At 39.6% G+C, this 9930-nt stretch overlaps 1 pseudogene; it reads left to right on the top strand.

Annotated features, from left to right (window-relative positions):
- The first annotated feature begins 3326 nt into the window (after window positions 1–3326).
- LOC109163625 lies at window positions 3327–3970 on the top strand (annotated as a pseudogene).
- The last annotated feature ends 5960 nt before the right edge of the window (window positions 3971–9930 follow it).

Raw genomic sequence — 9930 nt, 5'->3', positions numbered from 1 at the left:
CAAATGATTTACTAAACTAGCTCTATCACCTATTCATACATCAAACTAGTATTACAACTCTATGAAAAAGTTACACAATACAATTTGAGACAATATGCGATTTCACAAATTGCACACTAATTGTAACACCCCCGTGTTACGGCCTTCAATCCCGGATTAATTATTTAATTAATCCCGTTAATAATAATTAAATATGATTTAATTTGGTTAGGTTTCCTTTAATTAATTAATAAGGTCCACCATGAACCGTGGACCCTTGCCTAAATTAGAGTCTTAAGCCTATTAGGAATAAAGAAAGTAAACCCTTTACTATTCAGATTCTAATTAGGAATCCTAGACCTAGTTATCTATTAGGAATAAAGGAAGTAGGCCTTTTACTATTCAGACTACGATTAGGATTCCCTTTAATTAATTAATATGGTCCACTATGGACCATGGACCCTTATCCCTAAAATAAGCCCTTAGTCCTATAAGGAATAGAATTAGTAAACCCATACCATTCAGACCCTAATTAGGAGTCTTAAATATATAAATAGGGATATAGGAGGCACCTAGATCTTTCACCACCATAATCTCTCACCACATAAGAAGTTCCAAGAATCCCCTTAGGAGAAATCAATAAAGGAGAAAGCTTAAAGAAAGAGCCTTCATAGCCAAGGAATTAATTAAGGCTAAGAGGTAACCCATGTCTCAACAAAACCTATTTTCATAGCTATGATTCCCCTCTTAGGATTTCCCCATAATATTGTGTATTGTTTATTTGTGATATTATTATTGATGATTGGTGGGATGATTTCCATGGGTGATCTTGATGATGAAAGGTTCTTGATAATTGTGGTGTTCTTGATGATTATATGACGTTCTTGATAATCACATGGTGTTCTTGATGTTCTTAATGATTATATGAGGTTCTTGATAGTTATATGATATTCCTACCGAATCTTGATTTTGGAAGATGAATTGTGTTCTTGTTGATTTAAAAATAATTAGAACCCTAGGTTATATCGTGGAATTCGTATGGTATTATTCTTGGTATATTGGGTGGGATTTCGCATGATTGGGTGTTTATTATGTTTAGAAAAGCATGATAGGTTATGTGCCGTTTGATTCTTTATTTTGATCCATTAATTGTCTATGTGTGTTATCAATTGCGTTTGAAAGTGTCTAAGCATGGTTTCGGGTTCCACAAAGGTTCCCGGGCCGTTTTTGATGAAAAAGGGTCAGTGGGGGGTAGGTGGGGGTAGGGGACCCGCCACCTACCCGCGACCGAAAGAGGAGCTCCGGCAGCGGGCAGCCGGCGGGCGGGCAGCTGCCCGCCGGGAAAAGTAAACACCGGCGGGCAGCCGGCGGGTGGACCCTCACCCACCGGCTACCCGCTGGAAATTCCCACCCTTCGGGATCCCGGCTTCCCCGTTTGATGTTCCCCCGACCCCCGTGGTGTCCTAACAGACTCCGTCTATCGTGCCTATGTCTAGTTTGATTTTCGGGTACCGTTCGTAGGTCGTATGAGTCTTATATATTGCATGCTAGTTGAATTGGTATCCCGTTGACCTAGGTGAAAGAAGTATGAACCCCTTAGGAATATTCTTAGTATGTGAAGGATCACGCATAGGTTTTGTTATACGTTTTCTCCCCCTTCCCAATGTGTTAATGTGGGTTGCATGTGCTTGCTATGTGTTACGTGTGCATGTTACCCCGATTTGGTTGAGATCAATCGGGCTATACGGGCAGTCGGGTGGGCTTAGAACGATACCGGCTATTAACCAGGCTGGTAGAGACCGGTCAGGTATATAAATATTATATAGGACTAAGGTCCACTATACGGGCAGTTGAATGGGTTGAGAACCATCCAAGCTGTTAACCAGGCTGGTAGAGACCGGTCAGGTATATAAATATTATATAGGACAAAGGTCCACTATACGGGCAGTTGAATGGGTTGAGAACCATCCCAACTGTTAACTAGGCTGGTAAAGACCGGTCAGGTATATAAATATTATATAGAGCTGCGACTCATCGGTCGGTTGCGATCGACCCCTCCGTGCTGTGAGACGGGGCAGGGTGCTGCGGGGCGTGTCAGAGCTATATGCGCTGACCCTCATGTATGGGCATGCGATTGGTCCTGTGGCGCCAACAAAGTGTGCTATGTGATGAAGTATGGATGAGTTGTTGTTATGAGTATCTTGGGGATGAGACTATGGGATTTATACCAGGGATCGTATATGTTGGGTTATGATTATTAATTGTGCTTATCTTATCTGTCTTGCCTGTTGTAAACTGTATATGCTGGGTATAACTGCTGTCTGTGCTTAGCCCTACCTGTTGCGTCTATCCCTGTTTTAAAAGCTAGAGTTCGTAGGATATATCTTCATGTTCAAAATGGTTTTCGTATATCTATATATATATATATATATATATATATATATATATATATATATATATATATATGTATATATCTATATGTATTGTATTTCAAACGCGTTGGAGTGGGTTACCAGCATCTCTCGCTGAACAGATATATTTGGCTTTCAGGCACAGACGAGTAGATCATTGGAGCGCGCTAGAAGCTTGGGGCATAGCTTAGATAGTTTTCCCTTTCGGCCTGCGTGCCATGATTTAGTATTGATACTGATTGAGGTTTTAGAATTTAGCCTGTGCATCCGAGTTCTCTAGCTCGGGTGTGGCATAGCACCCCGTACTCTTTGTATCGTATTTTGGGATTTAATGAGATTCTATCTTAATTATATAAGTTTTAAAAGTCTTGAAAATCTGGGGTGTTACAGTTGGTATCAGAGCCTAAGTTTGACCCTAGGATAAGACTCTTAAGACCGGACTTTAGGACATCAGGCTTGAACTCTAGGTATTAAGGAACATAGGATTCAGGAATCTTAGGACGCACGGTGAGATTGTGAAACCTACACATAACCTCCCCTCACTTTATCCCTCTCTAAAAGAACTCCCCCTACGCTTACCACACCAAGGTAAGGGTGCAGCACACCGACTCATCATTACAATAAATATTGACCCTGAAAACCAGCAGCATGGCGCCAATAAGAAGACAGTCAAGGATCCCACACTCATCGAAGAATGAATCCGAACCTTCAACAAAATCCTTGGGTTAAGCGAATGCCCAGAGGAACGCCACGTAGAGATAGCCTCGTTCTACTTCAAGACACGAGGTTGATCTTTGATAAGACCACAAAGAACTTATGGGCAACAACCGGGGGTTCAACTAAGAGTACCTAGGGGCACGGCTACAAGGACGACTCCACCTCGCACCCGCCATACTCATGGACCTCATGAACCGAGTATTCCGACCCCACCTGGATGACTTCGTCATTGTATTCATTGACGACATCCTAGGCTACTCCCGAAACAAAGAAGGACATGAAAGGCACCTCCGCATAACCTTACAAACTCTAAGAGAGCACCAGCTATACGCTAAGTTCTCCAAATGCGAATTCTGGAAAGACAGCGTGGCCTTCCTGGGCCATGTAATAACCAAAGAAGGAATTAAGGTGGATCCCACCAAAGCCCAGGCCGTTAAGGAATGGTCCACACCGAACTCACCTTCAGAGGTCCGAAGCTTCCTGGGCTTGGCTGGCTACTACAGGAGGTTTGTACCCGACTTTACCAAGATAGCCCAACCTCTCATTAAACTCATGAAAAAGGAGACCCCTTTCCGATGGGACGACAACTGCGTCGCAGCCTTTCAGGAATTGAAGGATAAGTTAACCACGGCACCCGTACTAGCCATCCCCTCCGGGGTGGAAGGGTTCGAGGTCTTCAGTGACGCGTCCAAAATGGGGTTGGGTTGCGTGCTAATGCAAAAAGGCAAGGTAATAGCATACGCATCTAGGCAACTCAAAACCTACGAAGAAAATATCCCACCCACGACCTCGAGCTAGCCGCCATCGTATTCGCACTGAAAATTTGGAGGCATTACCTATACAGAGTGCAATGCAAGATCTACACAGACGCATAGAAAGTATCATACAACTAGAGCCTCCCGGCAATAAGGGCCTTACCTTGGAACAAGGACTTTGATGGTTGCGTAAGAAGTACATGCAACACACAAAATCGCCAAAACACCATGCGACGTCAAAGGGCAGTCAATCAAATGCATTCCAAGGAAGAGAAACGCATCACCAAGCACTTGGTCACCAAAGGATTGAACAAAGAACGAGCGACAAGCCGAACTCCAAGAAAAAAACCAAGAAGCGGGAACAGGCAGGCTTGGCATAACTAGAGACTAAATCATATGCTAGTAATCGCCACATACAAAAGCAATCACCCGTGGAAACCAGAAAAAGCATACAATGATACAAATATGCATATAGAGCATCCCAGTTGTAATTAATAATTGACCTGTATGTGTGTGTAAAAACAAGAATCTAGGATGCAAATTGCATGCAAGACATGCAGCAGTTGTTGATTTCATTTGTTTTGCAAAACACAGAGCATGGGTTAAGAAAGGATTCAGTTTATCATCCAGTGTCTCAATGAGCACAATTTGGGGTGGGGAAAATCAAAATCCCCTTTTATCTCACAAGGTTAGGATAAACTAATCGCAAACTCTAGGCAGGACTAGTCATCCATCTTCATAAACACAGCCCCAAGCCTCCTCTTAGTGCACTTCCAAACCAGTCTCTCTGCTAGCAGCTCAAAAGTGCAAGGGGCACAGAGTGAGACACCCTTCAAATGTGACCATCATCATTAAGATGCCCCCTCTAAAACCCCTGAGCTTATCTACTCCAGAACAGGCCTAAGCTTGCAACAAGCTGATCTGTTCCCTTCCCTTGCAGCTAATTTCAGATCTAAGCTAGACAGAAATGGTCTCAGCTTTCACCTCATGAACCATTTCCTCCTTATATCTCATTAAACCACAAAGCATAGAGGCAGAACTGATCTCAGCTCTCATCATAAATCAGTTCCCCATCACAGCTTGATGAGGGTTCTGCATTTTGGATACAAAGGCAGATCCATTTCTCCTTCCTTATTCCTCCCTGACTACCCTCACTTAGAACTCTGATCTTTTACAGATTCCATCCTAACCTCCTTCCTTATTCCACCGTCATCACCCTCCCATTTTTCCAGAGCCATTCACTAAGCTTTTAGAGTGAAGGAGCAGATCCGAACCCTCAGAGTACATCATTGGGTTTACCAACCTCTCAACCTCATAATCCAATCCCTGGGTCCCAAACTCTGAACCCCATCCACACTACTTTCATCATCTTAAAGAATCAATCCCAGGGGCCCACAAAAAATGGGGGATCCCTTCCAAAGCCAAAAGAGCCCCAAACCCCTTTGGGAGCCCCTCCTTTTTCCAAAAAATCATATTCAAACCAGAGCATCTATTGGCCAGGCAGGTAGCAATGCAATTTACCTTCTCAATACAAATTTCTTTCCTAACCTCATCAGATTGGGAGGTTGCCAGATTGTTCAAATTAAAATTCCCCCAGTTATTAGATTCAAAAACCACTCTTATAAGCCTTTTACTCCTACACCAATTCCAACAATCCTGCATCATCCCTTCTACTAACAACTTCAGATCAGCCTCCATAGGGAGTGAATAGACCCCAGCAATACAAAAGAGACCCCTTGGATATCCAAAATTTTGCACACATTGATACAATCAGACCTAGCTTGGATAAATTTGACAGATTATTACAATAAAATAGAAAAGCTAACCTTAAAAGCTCACGACGGCGGCAGCTGGACCGACGGCGACACGGGATGGTGGCGGCGATGGCGGAAGAGGTTGGGCTTTGGCGACGGCGTTGAAGCTTGGACGCAGCGGCGGTCGGCAGAGAGGACCCACTGCGGAGATGGCTAGTGCCGGCCGACAGAAACCCCTGACGAGAGTGGCGGTCGGCAGAGAACACACGGACGAGCAGTTAGCGGAGAGTGAAGGATGAAATTTTGGACCTAGAGTTAATTTTGCGCAATTTTGTTTTAGAGGGAAGACAAAAATTTCTCAATTTTGTCTTAGAGGGAAATTTTAATTTGTCTTAGCTTAGAGGAAAATTTCATAACAAAATGTTAGTTTAATTACTCGAGTCATTACATCCGGTCAATTAAAATGGAACTGTGTATATAGGTACATAACACGAGATTCATAGATTTCTATAATGTAGATTCATAATTTTTACACATTATATTTCTAATTTAAATACAGTTGTATAGATTAATAATTTCTATACAGTAAATTCATAATTTCTATACTGCAGATTCATAATTTCTGTATTGTTGATTCACAATTTCTAAAATGTATAGTTATAAACACTTGAGAATATGAACATCGCAAATTGTAAACACAAAGTTCTGTAATTGTGAATATAGATCAGAGTTATTCAATCATTATGAATATGCATTTCAATTCAAAAATTATGAATATATAGTTTGGTAATTATGAACATAGAGCTAATTGAGATCGCGGCAAAAGAAATGGAATATAGCAAACTGTACGGCATCGATCAACTACTCTTTCATATCCATTCTCAACGTGTCCCAGGCATGCCGGAGGGGTCGATTACCAACAGTTTCAACCTTGTTAGTCATGCGCTAGCCGGAAGGGTCGATTACTAACATATAACTAACATTAGTTTGTTAGTCATGCGCTAGCCGTAAGGGTCAATTACCAACATATAGCTAACCTTGTTAGTCATGCGCTAGCCGAAATAGTTGATTACCAACCCCGGCCCCTAACATATATACCGCCCTAAACCCCTACACATCATACAGCACCATTATGAACACCACCCCATATTGTTTTTTATACTTGATAATTATTATTATTATTTTGAATTCATAGATTGGTCTTTATTTTGTAATATAATTGAAAATAAAACTTTAATGAATTTACTTTGAAATTTTGGTGAACAATTTTATATTTAAATATGAACGAAAATAGAACTATTTTGGTAATATACTAGATGTTGCGCTTAAATACATAAGTATTGTTGTGGCTTGGTGGGTTTAGCTTAGTTTATCATGTTAGAGGTCTCAGGTTCTATTTTTCTTAGTGGGAAATCTCCAACTATTTTCTAAAATTGTTGTCTTGGTTTTCACAAACAACACAGAAGCAACCCAGTTATATACCAGATGTTGCACTTTTAGACATAAGAGGTTGTGTTGTGTTGTTGGTAAAATCATGTACTTGTTAAGCATGAGGTCATAGGTTTAACTCTTCTAATTAACATCTTTGTTTTTATTTTATATACCTGTTAAATAATGATGCGCAAAGACAACGGTTTTTTAAAACCGTTGTCTTTATAGTGTTTTTTATTCAAATACAATTAAAGACAACATACCAAAGACAACGGTTAAATAAAATCGTTGTCTTAAACAAATAAAGAACATACAAAGACAACGGTTATATAAAACCGTTGTCGTTTTAGTGTTGTGTATTCGATTGCGCTTAACGACAACACACCAACGACAACGGTTAAATAAAACCGTTGTCTTTTTTTTTTTTTTAAAAAAAAGAGCGCACAAAGACAACGGTTTTAAACAACCGTTGTCTTTCTAGTGTTGTGTATTCCAGTGCGCTTAAAGACAACACACCAACGACAACAGTTAAAAAAACTGTTGTCTTATTTAAAAAAAAAAAACGCACATAGACAACAGTTTTTAAAAACCGTTGTCGTTGTGGTGTTGTCTTTTCGCAAAATGCACAAAGACAACACACTTATAACAACGGTTAAGTAAAAACCGTTGTCTTTGACAAAAGTGTTGCATCAAAGACAACGGTTTTGGACCAAACTGTTGTCTTTTATACAAAAGACAACACTTTTCTTAAAAACTATTGTCTTTCTAGTGTTGTCTATGTGCATTTTTCTTGTAGTGACAGTATGAAGTTTCCTATTAATTCTCTAATAATTGATCTCGTGTTAATAGTAACTTGAAAACTTCAAGTTGTAATGTCATTACCAGCACCCTATTTATAACTTTTTGGATACCTAAAGTTGTGGCTTCACTCCATGCATGATCTCATCACGTTAATTTTCTATGAATTGTGGTAACAAACTTGCTTGAATAATGACCACACAAAAATGTTGAAGACTTCCATCAGATTTTGCCACCTCACATTGACTCATTCTTGCTTCCTGGTTCTTCTCACTAGCTTTAATTTTAATAATTCTCATGCTCATTTATACAAGCTAAATTGGTTCACAAATAAAAACATACAACATATGCAAACAAATAAAATCATAATACAATAGTTTCATAATATTTGTACTAACAACAATAACATAAGACACCATTTCAGTTTGGGAACAATAAGACACCATTTCATTCATGAATTAGTATAAGATAGAGATATTAAATTACATTACCTACCTACAGAGATACAACTAACAGATATCTTTACGGTTGAATGTTGCAAGGTTTGAAGTTTTGAAAATGGCCTTAGGGATGTGTACCACTCCTTTGCACTAGTTCAGGATGTGATTTTTATCACTTTGTCCAGTTTATTTTTTCCCTATTCTCTTAATCTTGATTTAAAAAGCTTTAATCTTCTAAAATTTTTTTTGTTTTTGTTTTTTGTTTTTGTTTTTGTTTTTTTTTTGTTTTTTTTTTTTTTTGTTTTTTTTTTTGTTTTTTTTGTTTTTTTGTTTTTTTGTTTTTTTTTGTTTTTTTGTTTTTTTTTTTTTTTTTTTTTTTTTTGCAAAACAGAATGTGTAAAGGCTGCAATCTTCTAAACAGAATGTATTTGGTTTTTTGATAATCGCTCCATATTACTAAAAGTGCTGCAGGACGGCAAATCACCATCTAATGTCACTCTTGGTCGAATTCAACTTTGGGTTCAAATCTTCAATCTCCCCTTCGTCTATACTACAGGTATGATACTAGAACAAATAGGCAATTTTGTGGGAAGATTCGTGAAACTTGATGCAAATAAAACTCAGGGTTCTTGGAGAACCTTCTATCGTGTTGGGCAGAAATTGATGTCTTTAAACCACTGTGAAAATCTATGAAACTTATGAAAAGAGATGGCAAGCAGATGGTGGTCACACATTCTGTTATTTTTGTGTTATCCTTGGACACACAAATCGCTATTGTGAAAAGGCCCTTCTCTCGGAGATTCGACCCTCGGACTATAACTTTGATGCTAACCTCCAAGCCAACCCAAGAAGATAGACACAAGGAGTTGGGTCGCAGTGGTTTATTACGGATGATGATGATAATGGTAAATCTTTTAATAATGAGAAGGCTACGTCTGAACAAACATTATCAAAGGAAAATTCGGATGCTATGTATAGCTCTAATCTTGAAGAGGCGTATGGCTGATCTGTCTAACTCATCGTTCGAAACTAAGCAAAGTGATGAGGTTATGGAAGATGTCCCAAAAAACTTGCAACAGGCGGGTTCTAGTTCCCAGACCCGCCCGAGCCAATGCGTACTATTTGTTGGAATTTTCGTGGTTGGGTGTGACAACCCTGGCAAGTGAAGATGATTCCATTGAAGAAGAGGCCAGTAGGCAGTCTAGAGAAGCCGCAGGAAATGAAGGAACAAAAGACGGGGACTAATACGGCGTCGTATGAAGGCGGTCCATTCAAAGCAGTTAAGTATTTAAGTGGAGCGACGCCGTTCTGAAGAAGGTGGTTGAGGGCCGTTATAATTAATCAAAACGCGGTTGTTTGAAGCCGGTGGTTATTTTGTTTAAATCTAACATTGTTGTTATGTGCTGATCGGAGACGATTTGGGAAGCTGAGATTCCGGAGCGTTGTTAGCAGATTTTGGAAGCATTAGCTAGCTTGTTTTATTTATTTGCTAGTTTTGTCTTAGTTGTTTTCTTATGCTTTTGTTGAATTGAAGAATCAAACCCTATAATTTCCTTTCCTAATTTCTATTCAGAACCCCCATCTTTTTCTTCTTCTTCTTCACCTCTTCTCTGCAATTTTTCACCTTAAATCCCAAGTTTATGAC

Source organism: Ipomoea nil, unplaced genomic scaffold, assembly GCF_001879475.1.
Source record: "Ipomoea nil cultivar Tokyo-kokei standard unplaced genomic scaffold, Asagao_1.1 scaffold3030, whole genome shotgun sequence".
Lineage (NCBI taxonomy): Eukaryota > Viridiplantae > Streptophyta > Magnoliopsida > Solanales > Convolvulaceae > Ipomoea > Ipomoea nil.
The sequence above is the reverse complement of the archived record's forward strand: the minus strand, read 5'-3'. Positions and strand labels throughout refer to the sequence as shown.